At 36.4% G+C, this 21,198-nt stretch overlaps 1 pseudogene; it reads right to left on the bottom strand.

Annotated features, from left to right (window-relative positions):
• Positions 1 to 16,222: 16,222 nt before the first annotated feature.
• On the bottom strand, positions 16,223 to 16,918 carry LOC150041150 (high mobility group protein B1 pseudogene; annotated as a pseudogene).
• Between the last annotated feature and the right edge of the window lie 4,280 nt (positions 16,919 to 21,198).

The raw sequence follows: 21,198 nt of genomic DNA, 5'->3' as shown, positions 1-21,198 counted from the left end.
TACATAGAAAAAGCTGGAAATAGTGTTGTGGCTCAAGTGGTACAGCTCTAGTCTTGAGAAAGCCCAAAGTCAGTGTTCAGGCTCTAAGCTCAAGCCCATGACTGCCAAAAAAAAAAAAGAAAGAAGTAAAAAAACTTACAAAATATATAACTGAAATGAGGCTAGGAAGAAAAATTAATCAGTGTGCTAAAACAACAGCTGGTGTTATTTTTCAGTACAGCTTGTGGAACAATCTTATTATTGTATTGTTAATTTATTTTGCTTTATCATTTTTTAAACTTCCCAACATCCAAAACTATTGCATCTCCTTTCCTCTGTACTTGGAGTATAATTAATATTTCTAGGTTTTTAAAACTAATTATTCTCTAGGGTTTTTTTTCATTATTTTATTTTATTGTATTTGTTAGTCACAGACTTAAATTCTGGGCCTGGGTGCTGCCCCTGAACCCTTCAGCATAATATGGTTACTGTCCTACCCTTTGAACCACAGTGCCACTTTCACTTTTCTGGTGGTTAATAGGAGATTAGAGTCTCAAGAACTTTTGTGCCAGGCTGACTTTAAACAGTGATCCTCAGATTTCAGCCTCCTGAGTGCTAGGATTACAAGTGTGGGCCACCAGGACCCAGCTAGATTGTTTTATTGTTGTTGTTATTGTTTTGCCAGTCCTGGGGTTTGAACTCAGGGCCTGAACACTGTCTTTGGACTTTTTCAAGGGTAGAGATCTACCACTTGAGCCACAGCACCAGTTCTATATTTTATCTATGTATGTGATAGCAAGGAAACAAACCCCAGTCTTCATGCATGCTAATCAAGCACTCTACCACTAGGCCAGACTCCTGGCCCTAGATTGATTTTTATTATTGGCTAATTTTTACTATCTTTTCTTTCTTTTCTGAGAAGAAGTGGGGAGCATAACTTTTTTTCAAATTTTATTTTATTGTCAGGATGATGTATAGAGTTGTTACTGTTAAATTCATAAGGTAGTATTACATTACTACTTCAACATTTTTACATCCACTTTCTCCATGTTCTCCCACTTTCTCTACTCCCACATTTTCCTAAGTTGCAAAGTTAATTTCCAACATATTGTCTTGTGAATATCACTGTTACTTTGGTTCATCCTTTGTCCTTTGTCACATTATCTTGTTTTTTTTTCCCCTTCCCTACCCTAATTCAAATTAACAAATATATATATAATGTTGTGTCCTTAATCCTTCCTGGTAAGGGGCAGGTTGGGTCCGAGGAAAGGTAAGTACTCCTCCCCAGCCTGCCTGGTTCCCAGAGTCACTAAGACGCAGCAGGGAGTCAAGTCAAGAAGCAACTCATTTATTTAGCACACAGCACAATCTTTTAAAGCCACAAACCACAAAAGGGAAAAAGAAACTAACCAATTATCTTAAAGGCCACCCTGACATGCTTTAAGTTTTTAACAGGTGTTTATGGTGTGCACGCACTGTCCATGCGTTGACGTATCTCACCCGACCATTTCCCAATAGGACTTGGACACAAATAACTCAGGCCTCGCCCTTCTTACTTCCTCTCAGCTTCATCTTTTGCTGCACACATGTGCCCTATAGGTGCCTTAGACCATACATATATGTATATACACATACATAAATAGTATACCAGGTATTAAAGCAAGAGAGAACAACAGCAGAGGATAAAACATACGTCATAAAAAGAGTATTGGAATATTTTGAATGGGTTCTATAATTCTGTGAAGAATGATACCCAGTTTTGATGCAAATTGCATTGAATATGTAGATTGCCTCATGTTTGCTTTCAGACTATTAATTCTTACCATCCATGAGTAAGGGCAATTTTTGTACTTTCTGGTCTCTTCATCAATTTCTTTCCTTGAGGCTATACAGTTTTCATTTTAGAGCTCTTTCATTCCCTATTTAGGTTCATATCAATGTTTTTTATTTGTGGGACACTATGAACGAAATTATTTTCAAGACTTTTTTCTCAGTCTTTTCATTGTTGCTCTATAGAGAAACAACTGAGGCTGGGAGTTTGGCCTAGTGATAGTATGCACAAAGACCTGGGCTTGATTCCTTGGTATCATATGCATACAAAAAGCTGGAAGTGGTGCTGTGGCTCAAGTGTTAGAGCTCTAGAATTGAGAAAGCCCAAGGACAGTGCTCATGCCCTGAAATGGAATATATATATATCCAAGATGTATCGGGTGTGTTGGCTCATAACTGTAATCCCAAATACTCAGTAGACTGAGATCTGAGGATCATGGTTCAAAGCCAGCCCAGACACTAAAATGTGTGAGACTCTTATCTGCAATTAACCACCAGAAAACTGGAAGTGGACCTGTGGCTCAAGAGATAGGGCGGTAGTCTTGAGCTGAAGAGCCAGTATTCATAGCTGAATACTAATCAATTTATTATTTTCTTTAAAACTAAATTAGTCAAAGAAATAGGTCTATAGTTCTCTTTCTTTGATGAATCTCTGTCTGGTTTGGGGATGAGGGTTATACTGGCTTCATAGAATGAGTTTGGTAAAGAACCTTCATTTTCAATTTCATTGAAGAGCTTGAGGAGTACTGGTGGGAGCTCTGCTTTGAAGACCTTATAGAATTCAGCTGTGAATCCATCTGTCCCTGGGCTTTTCTTAGGTGGAAGGTCTCTTATTGCCATTTCTATTTCAGTGCTTGAAATAGGCCTGTTTAGTTGGGTTAGTTCTTCTTGCTTCAGTGTGGGTATATTAATATTGGCTAGGAATTCATCCATTACTTCTAGATTCTCAAATTTGTTGGCGTAAAGGTTTGAGAAGTATTTCCTCATGATACTCTGGATCTTGGTAATTTCTGTCATGATATTACCATCATTGTCTGTGATTTTGTTTATTTCGGTATGCTCCCTTCTTTTTTTGGTAAGATTTGCTAAGGGTTTGTCAATTTTGTTAATTCTTTCAAAGAACCAACTCCTTCTTTTGTGGATTCTTTCTATAGTTTTTTTGGATGCCAATTCATTTAATTCTGCTTTGATTTTAATAATTTGCTTCCTTCTACTGGGATTAGGGTTGGTTTGTTGCTCTTCTTCCAGGAGCTTAAGATGAAACATTAAATTGTTGGTTTGTGATTTTTCCAATTTGTTATTGTAGGCACTCTGAGCTATGAAATTTCCTCTGAGTACTGCCTTAGCCGTGTCCCAAAGGAGCTGGTATTTTGTGTGCTCCTTTTTTAAAAAATTCATAAACTGTTAGAATTTGTTCGGATCTCTTCTATGACTCATTGGTGATTCAACAATGTGTTGTTCAGTCTCCATGAGTTACAGGGTTTTCGTTGGTGGAGATGTGTGTTCAGTTCCAGTTTGATGCCTTTGTGGTCTGAGAGAGTGCAGGGAATAATTAATTTCAGTGTTTCTGAATCTGTCCAGGTTTGTTTTATGGCCTAAAATGTGGTCTATTTTGGAAAATGTTCCATGTGCTGCTGAGAAAATGTATATTGTGTTATTGCTGGGTGGAATAATATGCAGATGTCTGTTAGATCCAGTTGGTCTATATAGTTGTTCAATTCTAAGGTTTCTCTGTTGAGTATTTGCCTTGTTGATCTGTCCAATCACTGTTTCGATCTATGTATGATTTCAGTGAAAGTAAAGTTTGCTTGATGAAGTTTGGAGCTCCGGAATTCGGTGTGTAGATATTTAGGATGGTTATGTCCTCCTGGAGGAAAGATCCCTTTAGTAGTATGTAGTAACCTTCTTTGTCTTTTCTCACTAATTTTAGTTTGAAATCTATTTTATCCGATATGAGGATGGCAACTCCAGCCTGTTTTGGGGGGCCATTAGCTTGATAGAGTTTATTCCAACCTCTCATTTTCAAAAGGTGTTTGTTTTTTGGGGTAAGATGTGGCTCTGCAAAACTTCTCAACAAAATACTGGCCAACCGTCGACAACAAATCATCAAAAAAATTATACACTATGATCAAACAGGATTCATCACAGGGAGGCAAATTTGGTTCAAGATACGAATATCAATTAATATAATTCAACACATCAACAGGAGCAGGGACAAAAATCACATGATTGTCTGAATAGATGTAGAAAAGGCATTTGAAACTATCCAACACCACTTTATGTTAAAAGCTATGGAGAAACTAGGAATCCATGGAACATTCCTCAATATAATAAAGGCTGTGTATGACAAACCGACAGCTAGTACTATACTTAACGGCGAAAAGCTAATGCCATTCCCTCTAAAATCAGAAACCAGACAAGGATGCCCACTCTCTCCACTCCTCTTTAACATAGTATTAGAATTCTTAGCCAGTGCAATAAGGCAAGAAGCAAGCATAAAGGGGATCCAAATAGGGAAAGAGGAAGTAAAACTTTACCTCTTTGCAGATGACATGATCCTGTATTTAAAGAATCCTATAGACTCTACTCCCAAGCTCCTTGAGGTGATTCAAAACTTTGAAAAGGTAGCAGGGTATAAAATTAACCCTAAAAATAAACTGCCTTCCTCTACGCAAACAGTGAGAGGAATGAGGCAACAATCAGGAAAGCAACTCCTTTTGCAATAGCCTCAAAGAAAATAAAGTACCTAGGAATTACCTTAACTAAGAATATAAAGGACCTTTTTGATGAAAATGTTAAAACCTTGAAAAAGGAAATTAAAGGAATTTCAATACCAAACTTTAGATTCTATTAAAGAGCTATCATTATCAAAACAGCTTGGTACTGGCACAAGATCATGCCTGAAGACCAATGGAATAGAACTGAAGACCCAGATATTAAACCACAGACCTATGGCCACCTAATCTTTGACAAGGGAGCCAAAAAAATAGAATAGAAGAAAGATAGCCTCTTCAAAAAGTGGTGCAGGCAGAAGTGGTTAAGCACATGCAGAAAACTAAAGTTGGATCCATCTCTGTCACCCTGTACTAGAATTAACTCCAAATGGATCAAAGACCTGGAGGTAAAAGCCGACACTCTGAAAACTTTACAAGAAGGAATAGGAGATACACTAGGCCTCCTTGGCACAGGTCGAAACTTTCTTAAAAAGGACCAAGAATCCCAACAAATCAGAGAAAGGCTGTATAAGTGTTACTGCATTAAACTGCAGAGCTTTTGTATGGCAAAGGACATAGCTAGTAAATTAATTAGGAAGCCTACAGAGTGGGAGAAGATCTTCACCAACCATACAACGGACAAAGGCCTCATATCTAAAATATATCAACAGCTCAAAAAATTGAATCACTCCAAAACTAATCTCCAAAGTAACAACCATCCCATTAAAAGAGATTCTCTGAAGAAGAAACAAAAGGGCCTATAGACACATGAAGAAATGCTCAACATCTCTGGTCATAAAAGAAATGCAAATCAAAACAACTCTAAGATTCCACCTCACTCCAGTTAGAATGGCCAGGATCAAGAAAACTAATAACAACAGATGCTGGAGGGTATGTGGCCAGGAGGGATGACTACTGCACTGTTGGTGGGAGTGCAAACTCATTCAACCACTATGGAAAGCAGTATGGCAGTTCCTCAAAAGCCTAAACATAGAGCTCCCCTATGGACCCAGCAATTCCACTACTTGGCATTTACCCAATTATCCAGAAACAAAGACATACTAAATCCACCAGCACAACAATGTTCATTGCAGCACTATTTACCATAGCAAAGATATGGAACCAACCTAGATGTCCCTCAGTGGTTGAGTGGATCAACAAGATGTGGTATTTGTACACAATGGAATCCTATGCTGCTGTCAGAAAGAATGACATTGACCCATTTGTAAGGAAATGGAAAGACTTAGAAAAAATCATATTAAGTGAAGTAAGCCAGACTCAAAGGAACATGGGCTCAATGGTTTCCCTCATTTGTCATAATCAGTAGAAACCTTGGGCTCTCCTAGCAGAGATTTGCAATAGAGCAAAACCTTGATACAAAAGGCCACATAGTAGGACGCTAAATGAAAGAATCTCTAGGATATAGTAACATAAGCCATATAATGAATGATTGTTGTTCTTACGGTACTATGTTATCTCTCATCTCTTTTGCTGTCCCTTGGTTATCTCATATTGTTACAGTATCTCACTTTGTTACCTGATATATCGGATATATTTGTATTTGGTTATTTGAAATTGGATAGGGAACGGGGGGGGGAACAACATGAGAGGTGGGGGTGGGGGGGAGGGAAATGGAGACCAAGACATGTGAAAGGGTATCCGTGTATGGGAATTAATGCACCATCTATCTGGCAAATATCATGTAACCCTTCTATTAATTACAATAAAAATATATGAAAAAAAGAAGAAAAAACTAAATTAGTCTACTCATTCATTACATGTGTGTTCAGGTTTTCTATATCTTCCTGACTCAGTTTTGGCAGGCTCCTGTGTATTTATTTCTAATTCATAATCTTCTTTAATCTCAGCGACACTAATTAGCCATAGAGTAGATCTTTGCATTGTGTATTTTACTTTTAATTTTGTGCTGTTTTCCACAGGACTCTCTGTTTCTCTGGTATTTACATAATCAGTCTCATCATCAAAAAGTGCTGATTTTGTCTATAACCTTCTACTATGATAAAAGTTGTTTCTGAGCAATATTTTTTCTGTATATGTGGCACTAAGGAATTGAACCCAGGGCTTCATGAATGATAGGCAAGCGCTCCACCAGTAGGCCAAACTCCCGGTCTGTTTCTGTGTAATATTTAAGAGCAAATTAACTTTTCCTTTAATTTGGTGTATGTTTGCCACAAATGATCTAGTTTGATCTGCATATGGGAAGTAGTACAGAAAATAAAATACAATCTTTGTATTTTTAAATTTTTCTTTGGTAAATAATTTTGAAACTCTTATTTTTTCTTTTTTGGAAATATTTCTATTCTTACAATGACAATCTTCACTATTGAGTCCATATTGTTACTGTCATAATGCTCATTACTTCTTCAATAAAAATGTATCGAGCATATTTTAAAAAATCTGTTTTATTAAGGTACACAAAATGTGTTTATTTTTAATATTTCTATATAAGTCCTGTTTCACTTTTACCTGGAATTTATACTGACATAACTTTATTCAAATATTTGACATTTGTGTAGTGAATCTTTCATGATATCAGCGGAACATTTTCCTATGCCTATTGCCTCATATTGCCTCATAAGGAACAACATGGATATTTACACATTCCTTGACTCATTGTTAAAATTTTTGAAATGCACTACATGTTGACTTTAGTTGAGATATTTTACTTTAAGAAGCATTTCTAGTTCACTAATATGTTATCTCTGTCTGTATCTCTAAAATAATTGCCTTATTTAAAGAATGCAATATTCTACTATTATACCTGAAATATTAGCAAAAACATCTACACATTAACAAAAATTCAGTATAACTTCTCATGTATCTCAGTTATTTATAATATTGTGAGATCTTTTAAAATACTTTTATTGGAGTAAGATTACTGTTTTACTTTTGAATTGCATCCCAAGTTTTCAAATATTTAGTTTGACTCTCAGTATTTCTTTCCCATCTTCTCTTACCTTCTTAATCTCTTACCCTTTCTATTAATTGCTTCATTGCAGTAACACAGCTATTTTTGCTGTAATACTTCCTTTTAAATTGCATGAGGTTTATGAATCTATCTAAAAACACACATGTATACACATATACACACATACACACATATACCACCACACAGCAAATAAAAATAATATACTATATTTAGGTTTTACTTTTTATATTATGGAGACTATGCAATAATAAACAACAGGGGAGTTAATTATTTTTATAAACAAAAACTTATCTTCAGTTAACATTTGTTAGCACTTAAACATTCAATGTTAAAAACTGAACATATACTTAGTTATCTGTACTTTATTTTGATCTTAGATTTTAAAAGAATGACGTAGTATTTAATTTTGTTTCCAAATTATTAGTGAGGCATTTGTTTGCTTTCCAAACTTTGTTTCAAATGGATAAATTTGACCATTATTTGGTATATTTAAATCTACTGATAGTTATTCATCCCTCAACTAAGTAAGCTCCCATTTTTGGCCACTGAGAACTTATCACCATTGGTCATTCAGATTGTATGTGTGTGTGTGTGTGTGTGTGTGTGTGTGTGTGTGTGTGTGTGTGTGTGTGTGTGTGTGTGTGTTGGGTAAATTTGGGGTTTTAACTCAGGGCTGAGGTGCTGTCCTTGTGATTTGGTGCTCAAGGCTAGAACTTTACCACTTGAGCCATAGATCCACTTCTAGCTTTTTGGTGGTTATTTGGAGATAAAAATTCACAGACTTTCCTGCCTAGGGTGCTTTTGTACCATGATTCTCAAATCTCAGCCTCCTGAACAGCTAGGATTGAGGTATGAGCCATGGGCACTCTGATTTTTCTTTTTTCATTCATTTCTATACTCACTAGAAATATAAATATTCCAGCTTCATTTTATATGTTTTATTTCCCAAATCTAGTTTAGAACATAAGTAATATACTAATTTGTCTGTTTTTCTGCATTATCTCAACGATCTGCTCTGTGTTCATTCATTATGCTTGGAACTGCAACATGTCATGCTCATAACTTATATAATATTTGCCAATTATTTCTTAAGTTTTAAATGATATATGCCAATTTTTGATCTTTCAATTCTGACAATGAGATAAGGTCAGTTATAGCTAGGCCTTCATTTTCTGGCACTCAGGCTTGAACTCAGGGCCTATGCACTGTCCCTTAACTTTTTCAATAAAGACTGACTCTCTAGTACTTGAGTCCCAGTGCCAATTCTGTGTTTTGCTGGTTAATTGGGGATAAGAGTCATGCAGTTTGTCTGTTGGATAATAGTTTTAAGACACTACTCAGAATTTAGCCTTGGGGTTAGCTAGGATTATCAATGTGTGCTGAGTTATGTTTTCTGTAGCATTTAAAGCCTCTGTCATTAGGACATTAAAACACTTTCAAAGATTCTTCAAAAATATAAAACTTATGCCCATCAAAAATTCCACCATAAAGATTTTCCCAATACTCTTTCATTTTCTTAAAATTCCCAAAAGATCAGTGTCCAGTTCATTGCTTTTGGCAGATAACTATTCCTGCAAGATTTTAGAGACAAAATGTGTTTTTTCCCTATTTCTGATAAATGGGTGAAAAAAACTGAGGTATTTTCTTTCTGTTGTTCTTTTGGTAATTGGTTAAGGCTACCAACTGAGCCAAAGCTTCATTTCTAACTTTTTAAAATCCTGCTCACTGTAAAAGGTTTGAAGCATGATCCTCAACTCTCACCCTTCTGATTAGCTAAGGTTCACAGATGAGATCCACCAGTTCCAAGCCCTGTTTCTTTTAGAAACACATCCTTTGTTTCCACAACTTAAACTAATCTATTTTTTCTCTCATGATTATTTTCCATTAATGTTTATTTTTCTGCTTTCTAAAAATAATTATCAACCAAGGTCTGACTTTGACCAGTTTTTCTTTCATAATTTCTTTATTTTAGAGTTCCATATATGATAGACAATATTTCATGGTACTTGATGTATGAAACTCGATTTAGACAGCTTGATATTGAATACTTGACCATGGATAATTTCTATATGGTTAACACTGAAGTGAATACCTGATTTCTGATTATTTTTATAACATTTGGGGAAAGTGCTACAAGATTTTTTAATGTTAGCGTGCCAAGTTAAAATAGAGAGGAATGGGGAAAATGCAGAAACAGTCCTTGTTCCCCTTGCAAATTATGGCAGTAAAGTTCTTGTCTCTTATCACATTTTTTAAGGGACAACAATTCTAATAAAAAATTGTATTTGCGATTGATCGGTGGAAGATGGCAGCGGTTTAGTGTGTCTTTCTGAGCTCTCGCCAAGATACCACTTCTAGCAGCATAGGGGAAAGTTCATACCCAAAGATGGAGTCTAAGTAAGCTTTAGCACCACAGAGATCTCAGTCAGAGAGGAAAAAGACAGAAAACCAGTGCAAGAAGACAGTGTGGAGTGGTGCCAGCTGCCAGGGAGACAAAGCCTCCCTCCAGCACCTGAGCAGACAGCACTTCTCAGCAGCGCAGACTTGCCGGATTCAGACGGAGCCAGACAGAGCCTGCACAAGCCCAGAGCCATCTCCCAGCTGTGGCACGAACCTGCCAGCTTCACAGAAGCAGAAAATCCATCAATTTGTGAGTACCTCCATGGATATTTCTACTTCAATTCACGGAAGGGTATTGGGAAGGAATCCCTTCCCCACCAGCCGAGAGAAGCGCCATCTTGACTGCTGGCAAAGACACTGACAAACCAATTGAAGCATGAGAAGTGGTGTTGGCAGAGCCATCATTCAAAAGGGAAAAGGTTTTCCCAGAGGCAGCATAGCCGGACATCTGCCCCAGGAGCTAGCTGAAGTTTCAAGCCCTAAGCAGGGCCACATTCCTGGTAAACAAAGCTGCTCATGACTCCACCAGTGTTTTTTTTTTTTTAATTTTTTTTCCACCCAATTAAGCAAACTGATCAAAAACCACAAAGGCAAATTGCAAGAGAAAAATACTTTTTAAGTGTTTGGATCCTAAATTTAGTGGAGACAAAAGTTTCCTCCCCCGGAAAAAAAAAAAACTGAAGAATACGTTTTTTTCTTTCTTTTTTCCTTTTTTTCTACCCTTTTCATTTGTTTTTTATGTGTTCTTATTTTTTTGCCATTTTACCTCCACTTTTTTTTTAATGTTATGATTCTTTCCTCCCCACACCACTTTACTTCTGTCATTGTGGTCATTCCTGGAAATATAGTGACAGCACTGGGTACAGACTAGATACAAATGATATTTATATTGATTCAGTCACCTGCTTTTTAATCTGTTGGTTCTTAACTCTAGTAATTCTTGTCTAAGAACTCACAATTGTGTGGGATATCCCCCTACCTTTTTTCTTGTTTGTCTTTTTCTCTTTTTTTGTATATTTTTACTTCTTAAAATTTTTGTCATTGAACTATTCTATATATGCCTTCCTCTTTTCTCTATATATTCTTATTACTCTTCTTATTTTCATGAGTTTTATCTTATTTTTTCTAAATTTTTACTCAACTGTTTTACCTTTCTATCACGTTAGTTCAGTTATCCTTACACTATCCCTTTTCTTCATTACTATATTAATCTTACACGCATACATTACTGTTTTCTTGCCTCCCCTCTTGTCTTTCATACTATTTTTCTAGCTCTGGTCCTATGTTCATCCTTCAACTTTTGTAACACATGGATCTACAGTTTATGGCTGTTGAGAAGTACTGTATATCTATGGGTTCAATTTTTCTGTAGGTCCAGAAGGAATTAAATACAATAGAGATTAGAATGAGGGTTTTATTTTTTGGTCATTAAAGGGTGATCAGTAGTGGTATTAGATTTGTCTGTAAGTGCACAGAAAGAGAAAGATATAACACCAATCTAAAATTGTGAACATCTATTGTCTGGCCAGCTAAAGAGCTCTAGGTTGGTTATATCTTAAAAATTGTAATCTTATGCAATATTATCTTACTCCCATTTTCAAATGGGTAGAACAAGAAACTGAAGAAAAATGGCATATCAAGGGATAGCATTTCCCACCCAATATAAACAGGCAATGGCAAAACTAGAGGAAAGTTCTCCAAATGCTATACAATGCAATTGATAAACATGATAAATGACCAAGTTTGAAAACATACAGGAAAAGATACATAGGGAAGCTATATCTAAACGGTATGAAACCATAAACAAGGTGATAAGTGAACAAGAGGAAGCAATAAAGAAGGCCATAATAAAGGATTCACAAAGAAAAATGGACGAATTCATAGAATCCACAAACAAAAAGCTGAAAGAACTCCAACAAAGGTCCAATGAGAGTAAAGCTGCTGAGCTAAGCACTCAAATGGAAATCAAGGAGTTAAAGAAGGATATAAAACAAGAGATGCAAAGCATCAAAAATGAGCAAGTAGAAGGGAGGCAATGAAGAATAAAGTAGAAAGTACTGGTAACAGGTTAGCCAATGCAGAAGAGAGCATTCCTTGGTTGAAGATAATCTAGTCGCTTTAGAGAAAGAAAAGAAAATGAGTCAAACCAAATCTAGGAAGGTTATTACATACTAATAAAGGGATCTCTCCTCCAGGAGGACATGACCATTCTAAATATCTGCAAACCTAATCCCGGAGCACCGAACTTCATCAAGCAAACTTTACTTTCACTAAAAACCTCACATAGATTGAAACACAGTGATTGTTGGTGACTAACACACCACTCTCACGTATGGAAAAACCAGGCAAAAACTCAGCACAGAAACCTCAGAATTGAACAACTATATAGACCAACTAGATGTAACAGACATCTGCAGATTATTCCACCCAGCAACATCACAATATACATTTTTTTTTCAGCAGCACATTTTCCAAAATAGACCACATTTGGGGGCAGATTCAGAAACACTGAAATGTGCAGATTCAGAAACACTGAAGTTCTCTCAGACCAGAAGGGCATCGAATTGGACCTGAAAGTCAATCGCGACCAACAAAAACCCTGTAATTTATAGAGATTGAAGAGCACATTGTTGAATCACCAGTGGGTCAGCGAGGAGATCAGAAGAGAAATTCAACAGTTTATGAAATTTAACAAAAAGAAGCACACAAAATACAAGCTCCTTTGGGATACCGCAAAGGCAGTACTCGGAGGAAAAATTGGAAAAATCGCAAACCAACAATTTAATGTCACACTTTAGCTCTTGGAAAAAGAGCAACAAACCAACCCTAATCCCAGTAGGAGGAAGCAAATTATTAAAAATCAAAGCAGAATTAAATAAATAGGAGTCCCAAAAAACTAAAGAAAGAATCAACAAAACAGTTGACAGACCCTTAGCAAATCTTACCAAAAAAAGAAGAGAGCTCACCCAAATAAACAAAATCACAGATGAGAAATGTAATATCACAACAGAAATTACCAAGATGCAGAGCATCATGAGGGAATACTTTTCAACCCTTTATGCCAACGAATTTGAGAATCTAAAAGACATGGATGAATTTCCAGCCATTATTAACATACGCACACTGAACCAAGAAGACCCAACCCAACTAAACAGACCTATTTTAAGCATTGAAATAGAACTGGCAATAAGAGACCTCCCATTCAAGAAATGCCCAGGGCCAAATAGATTCACAGCTGGATTCTATAAGGTCTTCAAAGTAGAGTTCACAACAATACTCCTCAAGCTCTTCGATAAAATTGGAAACAAAGGCTCTTTGCCAAACTCATTCTACGAAGCCATTATAACCCTCATCCCAAAACCAGACAGAGGGTTATCAAAGAAAGAGAACTATAGAACCATTTCTTTGATGAATATTGATGCAAAACTTCTCAACAAAATCCTGGGCAACCGTCTTCAACAACTCATCAAAAAATTATACACTATGATCAAACCAGATTTATCCCAGGGATGTGAAGCTGGTTCAACATATGCAAATTAATATAATTCAACACAAGGACAAGGACAAGAGTCACATGATTGTCTCAATAGAGTTAGAAAAGGTATTTGACAAGATCCAACACGCCTTTATGCTAAAAGCTCTGGAGAAACTAGGAATCCATGGATTATTCCGCAATATAATAAAGGCTGTGTATGGCAAACCTACAGCTAGCATTATAGTTAATGGTGAAAAGCTAAAGCCATTCCCTCTAAAATCAGGAATGAGACAAGGATGCCCACTCTCTCCACTCCTCCATAACATATTATTAGAATTCCTAGAAAGAGCAGTAAGGCAAAAAGCACGCATAATGGGGATCCAAATAGGGGAAAAGGAAGTGAAACTTTCCCTCTTTCCAGATGATATGATTCTGTACTTAAAGAACCCTATAGACTCCATTCCGAAGCTGCTTGAGCTGATTCAAAACTTTTGAAAGGTAGCAGGGTATAATATTAACCCCCAAAAGTCAACTTCCTTCCTCTATGCCAACAATGAGAGGAATAAGGCAAACATCAGGAAAGGAACTCCTTTTGCAATAGCTCAAAGAAAATAAAGTACCTAGGAATTAACTTAACTAAGCATGTAAAGGAACTTTTTGATGAATAATTTAAAACCCTGAAAAAGGAAATTGAAGCAGAACGGTGGAAATGGAAATACCTCCCATGCTCCTGGATTGGAAGAATTAACATTGTGAAAATGGCAAACTTGCTAATGGCTATCTACAAATTCTACAGAACACCCATCAATATCCCAATGTAATTCTTTAAAGAAATAGAAGAGGCAATCCAAAATTTAATATGGAATAGTAAAAGACTCCACATAGCAAAAACAATTCTTAGCAGAAAGAACAGTGCAGGAGAAATTACAATACCAAACTTTAGACTCTATTATAGAGCTATAGTGACCAAAACAGCTTGGTACTGGCTCAAGAACAGACCTGAAGACCAATGGAATAGAACTGAGGACCCAGATATTAACCCACAGACCTATGGCCAACTAATCTTTCCTAAGAGAGCCAAAATAATAGAATGAAAGAAAGCCTCTTCAACAAGTGGTGCTGGTTAAGCACCTGCAGGAATCTAAAGTTGGATCCTTCTTTTTCACCTTACTCTAGGATAAACTGCAAATTGATCAAAGACCTGGAGGTAAAAGAAGATAAACTAAAAACATTACAAGAAAGAATAGGAGATAAAATAGTTTTCCTTGGCTGAGGTCATAACTTTCTTAATAAGGACAAAGAAACAGAATAAATCAGAGGAACTCTGGACAAGTAAGACTACATTAAACTGCAGAGCTTCTGTATGGCAAAGGATATAGCTATCAAATTAACTAGAAAGCATAGAGAGTGGGAGAAGTTCTTCACTAACCATACAACAGACAAAGGCCTCATATCTAAAATATATCTACAGCTTAAAAAAATTGAATCACTCCAAAACTAACCTCCAAACAAAAAACCATCCCATTGAAAGATGGGCCAAAGCCTTAAAGAAAGTCTTCTGTGAAGAAATAGGAATGGCCTATAGACACATGAAGAAATGCTTGACTTATCTGGCCATAAAAGAAATGCAAATCAAAACAACTCTAAGATTCTACCTCCCTCCAGTTACAACGGACATGATCAAGAAATCGAATAACAACAGATGCTGGCGGGGATGTGGCCAGGCGGGATCACTACTACACTGTTGGTGGGAGTGCAAACTCATTCAACCACTATGGAAAGCAGTATGGCGGTTCCTCAAAAGAATAAACATAGAGCTCCCCTATGACCCAGCAATTCCACTACTTGGCATTTATGCAATCATCCAGAAACAAGGACATACTAAATCCACTAGCACAACATGTCCAGTGCAGTACTATTTACCATAGCAAACATATGGAATCGACTCAGATGACCTTCAGTCGATGACTGGATGAACAAGATATGGTATTTATGCTCAATAGATTTCTATGCTGATATCAAAAAGAATGACATTGCTCCATTTGTAAGGAAATGGAAAGACTTAGAAAAGGAACATAGGCTCATGATTTCCCCCATTTGTCATAATCAGTAGAAACCTTGGGCTCTCCTAGCAGAAATTTACAATAGAATAAAATCTAGATACATAATGCCATATAGAATGACGCTAAATGAAAGGACCTCCAGGATATAGAAACAAAAGCCATATAATGAGTAATTGTATTATTTAATGTACTGTGTTATCTCTCATCTCTTTTGCTGTCCCTCGGTTATCTCATATTGTTATAGTATTTCACCTGGTTATCTGATATGTTGTATATATGAGTATTTGTTTATTTAAAGTTGGATAGCAAAGGGAGGAAAAGAAGATGAGAAACAGGGTGGGGGGAGGGAAATGGGGACCAAGACATGAGAAATGATATCAATATATGTGCAGTAGTACATCTTCTGTCTGGTGAATATAATGCAACCCTTCCATTAATTACAAAAAAGTATATGAAAAAATAAAAGCAAAAAATATATTTGCTTAGAAACATTCAGAATTTCAGCAAAACAGCTGCAACTTTTTCTTGCAATTACAAAAGTGGTGTTCAGTTAACAGAACCACAATTATTACATATAAAGCTGCGTCAGACAATTGATGATGAAAAAAACTACTGTCCCCATATATAACTAATTTGTGCTGTGCACCAAAGAGAACCTGCCTTAAATTTCGATGCCACTTTACAACCCCCATACTATACCAGTCAAGGTTAATGGCTATTGAAAAGACCACCAAGACAGGACTATCCAAAGACATATTGGGTAGTGCATTAACTATACGAAAAAAGACACTGTACAGTTTAAAAACAAGTCTTACACAGACTTACATTTCAGTTTTTTTCTTTAAAGGTGTTGTGTTTAGGGGGTTTAAATGCTTTATAGGCAAGAAAATAACTGCGCTAGAACCAACTTATTCATCATCATCCTCTTCATTTTCCTCCTCTTTCTCCTCTTCCATCTTTTTCTTGCTTTTTTTCAGCCTTCACACCCCCTTTTTCGCTGCAACAGGCTTTCCGTTAGCTCCATATCCAGCAATATCCTTTTCCTATTTTTCCTTCAGCTTAGCAGCCTTCTTCTCATAAGGCTGCTTGTCATCTGTGGCAGTGTTGTTCCACATCTCCCCCAACAGACAGGCCAGGATGTTCCCCTTTGATTTTATGGCAATATTCAGAACAGAACAAGAAGAAAGCCAAAGGAGGCTTCTTGGGTGCACTGGGATCCTTGAATTTTATTGTTTTCCCCTTTAGGAGGAATGTAGATTTTCATTTGTCTTTCATAACGAGCCTTGTCTGCCTTGGTCATGTCTTCAAATTTGCCTTTCTCTTTAGCATACATAGTCTTTCACCTCTCTGAGCACACCTTAGAAAACTCTGAGAAGTTCACAGAAGCATCCGGGTGCTTATTCTTGTGCTCCTCCCAGCAAGTTTGCACAAAGAATGCATATGATCACATTTTGCTTCTCTGCTTCTTAGGATCTCCTTTTCCCATGTTTAGTTTTTCCTCTCAGAGACATAGAATCACTCTGTGCCCTTCCAGCTCTCACTTGCCCCTGTGCTATCTCTGTGTAGCTCAATGTACTACAATATCTGTGTGAGCAGGAGCCAGACGCAGCCTCCTCGTTCTCTACACTCTCTCATCACATTTTAAATGGAGATCATTATTAGTGTTTAGAAAGTGGGTTGTTTAAACTTTGAGATTCCACCTCACTCCAGTTAGAATTGCCATGATCAAGAAATCAAATAACAACAGATGCTGGCAGGAATGTGGCCAGGAGGGATCACTGCTACACTGTTGGTGGGAGTGTAAACTCGTTCAACCACTATGGAAAGCAGTATGGGGGTTCCTCAAAAGAGTAAACATAGAGCTCCCCTATGACCCAGCAATTTCACTCCTTGGCATTTACCCAATGGTCCAAAAACAAGGACATACTAATTCCATTAGCACATCGATGTTCATTACAGCACTACTCACCATAGCAAAGATATGGAACCAACTCAGATGCGCCTCAGTACATGATTGGATCAAGAAGATGTGGTACTTATACAGAATAGAATTCCATGCTGTTGTCAGAAAGAACAACATTTCCCCATTTGTAAGGAAATGGAAAGACTTGGAAAAAATCACATTAAGTGAAGTAAGCCACATTCAAAGGAACATAGGCTCAATGGTATCCCTCATTTGTGATAATTTGTACACATCACCTAGAAGAGGATTACAATAGCACAAAACCTAGATACATAAGGTCACATAGGATGGGGCTAGATGAAAGTATCTCCACTGTATGGACCCAAGAGCTTTATCTTGTGTGATTGTTCTTAATGTACTATGTTATTTTGCTTCTCCATTATTCCCCTTTGGTTAATCTCGTATTGTTACTGTCTCTGACTTTGTTACCTTGTATATTGTATATATGTTTATTTGTTTGTTTGAGATAAGAAAGTGAAGGGGGGAAGACAAGATAATTTGGAGGGGTTGGGGCGAGGGAAATGGGGACAAAATAATGAGAAGGGGTGTAAATGTGTGAGAAATAATGCACCTACTATTTTGTGAATATAACTGCAACCCCTCTATACATTACAATAAAAATGAATTATAAAAAAAGAAAGTGGGTTGTTTTAGATTAGTATTATGCAATCCACTTTATATGGAGATTGCTTAAGTTTATGTGCTGTCATTTATCTATTATTGCATAGTCTTAAAGTATTCAGAAAGAAATGTGCTCATTACCTGTTTTATGTTACTATAATCCATTTATTCAACACTTTACAATGAAAAATAAATAAATAAATATTTAAATGACAGTAATATGCTACAATATGTAAGATGCTTCATTAGGCACTTGAGAATGAGAACCAAAAAAGGAATTGCAAGGGAAGTATTCCATGGAACGAAGGAAGACCTCACTAGCAAGAAATAGAACAGAAGCACAAACTATTCAAGGAAGGTAGGAACAACTAATCCCTGAACTGAAATTGGATGAACAAATACAAATTTTGGCTTAGATAAAAAAATGAAATGAAAAGTAATACAGAAGTGGAAAAAAGATATGGATGAGCACAGCATGATTAAACTACAATGGAGATGCTTTTTTTTTCTTCTGGAGCCTGAAGAAAGACAGTGAGGGCCAGAAAAATGCATAGTGAGATAGCCAGGCTGGAAGTGATTCTTGCTTTTTTCACATGGTAATGAGATAAGCTGTGAATATGGGCTGAGATGACTAAAAAAATGTTATCATTAATTTTGATCATTCCTTATTCTCATATTTCCAGAGTTACCTTTGAAGCAGGAATCTTTTATGCTTGAAGTATTGTATTAGTCTACTAATCATTTCTGCTTTGTTCAACCCTTCTTTTTTACCAACTCCGCTATCACTATTATTCTTTTAAGTTCAAAAATATTCAACAGACAAAGATGTATGATCTAAACTCAAATAGATTATTCAACATATCTTCTCTGCTCTCTCATTCATAGTCATAGGCTCTTTCATGGCAAACCATTTTCTAAAACTGTTCTGTGACTTTGTACTTATACATCATTTCCCATTGCTCACCATCTATATACATTGTTCTTAAATATACCTGATAAAATCTTAACTATGCCTCAAAATATTTGCTTTTAAAACATGTTTGTATTTACGAGATACTATATATCCTTGCACTAATCTGTACTTATTAAGATCTTTCTTTATGCCAAAGATTGGGCGATACACTCACAAATATTTTTTTTTCTGGTCCTGGAGTATGAACTGAGGATCTGGGCACTGTCACTAAGTTTTGATTGTTCAAGGCTAGTACTCTACATTGGAACCATAGCACCACTTTAAGCCCTTTCTTTTTATGTGGTATTGAGGACTCTATTATAGGGCTTCATGCATGCTAGGCAAGCACTCTACCACTAAGCCACATTCCCAGCCTTAACAAATAATTTATAGAGACACTGTTATTCTTTTTATACATAATTTAAATTAAGAATCCTGGCCATTCTAACTGGAGTGAGGTGGTATCTTAGAGTTGTTTTGATTTGCATTTCTTTTATGACTAGAGATGTTGAGCATTTCTTCATGTGTCTATAGGCCATTTTTGTTTCTTCTTCAGAGAAGACTCTCTTTAAGCCTTTGGCCCATTTTTTAATGGGATGGTTGTTACTTTGGAGATTAGTTTTGGAGTGATTCAATTTTTTTGAGTTGTTGATATATTTTAGATAATAGGCCTTTGTCCGTTGTTTGGTTGGTGAAGATCTTCTCCCACTCTGTAGGAATTTATGTACTCACTACCTTATGAATGTAATTGTAACACCTCTGTACATCCCCCTGACACTAAAATTTAAATATATATATATATATATATATATAATGATAACATCTTAAATAGGTCCATGAATATTAATTAAGATAGTCAATGAAAATCACTAAGTGCAGTGAATTAGTCTTGGTTTAAGACTAATCAATTTCCAAATGAATTTATAGTTTTAAATATTCAACCATGTTCCCACATGCCCCAATGCTTATCTTTTTAATGAACAATAATGCTACACAGGAGGCTGAGATCTGTGGGAGAAAGTTCAAAGCCAGCCTGGGCACTAAAGGTGAGACTCTTATCCACCAGAAAACTGGAAGTGGTGCTGTCGCTGAAGGGGTAGTGTAGTTGCCTTTATCTGAACAGCTCAGGGACAATGTTCAGACCCAGAGTTCACGTGACATGACCAAAAAAAAACAAAAAGCAACTGATTCTGTGTCTTGCTATATTTGCAACAGTATTTGTAACTCATTGTTATTGTCATTGGCTATTATCCCAAACTAGGACAGAATGTAACCCAAAGAAGACTTTTGGATGTCTGTCTTCTGCTGTGTTTTCTTCTCTGTAATTTATGTATTACTCAATTGTATTCTACACATAATAATTATGAATGATTTTGAATGTTAAATTTAACAAATCAAAGTTAATGGGAAATTGCTTGAAGAATATAAATTTCAAAAATGATTCAACATTTTTAAAACTATGAGTGCCCATATAAACATTAAAGAAATTTAATCAATAATTATAATTCTACATACCAATTAGTCCTCTATTATTTCCAGGAAATTACTATTTTTTTAAATATATAAAGAGAAGTTTTTACATAGAATTTCAAAGTATAGACAAAAATGGCAAAAGAAACCAGGCACAGAGGCTCATACCTATAATCCTAGCTACTCAGACCTCAGGGACAATTCCCTACCTAGGCCCAGGAGCAGAGTGGTAGCCTTAAGCTGAAGTGCTCAGGGACAGTGCCCAGGCCCAGAGTTCAAGTCCCACGACACACAAAAAAAATAAAAAGAACTTGTTTTCTTCATTTCTTGTGGCCTGGGAAGAATATGCTATTGCTCAGTGAAGTCAGATCCTATTCCTCACTGAGTAACCAAATTTTCTACATACCATTTTTATGACAGTCCTGGGCTTGAGCTTAGGGACTGAGCACTGCCCTTGCATTTTTGTTCCTCAAGGCTAGAGCCCTACTACTTGAGCCCCAGCACCACTTCTGGCTTTTTCTATGGATGTAGTACTAAGAAATCAAACCTGGGTCTTCGTGCATGCTAGGCAAGCACTCAATCCACTAGACCAAACTCCCAACCCTACATAATACCATTTTAAAATCACTTAGGAGGAAACAAAGGCATTTATCTGTCCAGAAGAAGAAACACAAATATTTATGATATATCTTGAATAGGATAGTATAAATACTTTATTCAAAAATTTTGTGTTCTCTTGTATATAAAAATGTTGTTTTTACAATGTCATTATACCAGTTCT

Source organism: Megascapheus bottae, chromosome X (genome assembly GCF_031878675.1).
Source record: "Megascapheus bottae isolate mThoBot1 chromosome X, mThoBot2.hap1, whole genome shotgun sequence".
NCBI lineage: Eukaryota > Metazoa > Chordata > Mammalia > Rodentia > Geomyidae > Megascapheus > Megascapheus bottae.
The sequence above is the reverse complement of the archived record's forward strand: the minus strand, read 5'-3'. Positions and strand labels throughout refer to the sequence as shown.